The sequence below is a fragment of the Pavona decussata genome, unplaced genomic scaffold (assembly GCF_977016875.1).
Source record: "Pavona decussata unplaced genomic scaffold, jaPavDecu1.1 SCAFFOLD_137, whole genome shotgun sequence".
NCBI classification, from domain to species: Eukaryota; Metazoa; Cnidaria; class Anthozoa; order Scleractinia; family Agariciidae; genus Pavona; species Pavona decussata.
In genome coordinates, this window is record NW_028145550.1 from 2,682,501 (window position 1) to 2,682,981 (window position 481).

Below are 481 nucleotides of genomic sequence, written 5' to 3' on the forward strand. Positions count from 1 at the left end.
ACGAGGTATATTCATGTGTAGCGCGCTTGTTTTGGTACATGGATTAAAGAACGAGGTATATTCATGTGTAGCGCGCTTGTTTCGGTTCATGGATTAAAGAACGAGTTACATCCATGTGTAGCGCGCTTGTTTCGGTTCGTGGATTAAGGAACGAGATATATTCATCTGTAGTGCGGCCGCTTTCTGCGGTTAATGCATTAAGGAACAAGGCATTTCGCATATAGATCAAGGAAGATCCAAGTCATGACGTTTGTTTTGAGATGCAGATTCCAATGGTTAACCAATCGACTGACTACTTTTCCATTTGTACCAATGTTACCAAAAGTACCAATCGACCATTCGTTTTCGCACGGCTCACACGTGTTAATGAGATGCAGTTTACAAATGGTATACCGGCTTACCATTCGTTTTAATGTTACGAATTGTAAGGCTTCTTTGACAAATCGTACCAATGGTACGATTGGTGATTGTGTTTTGACGA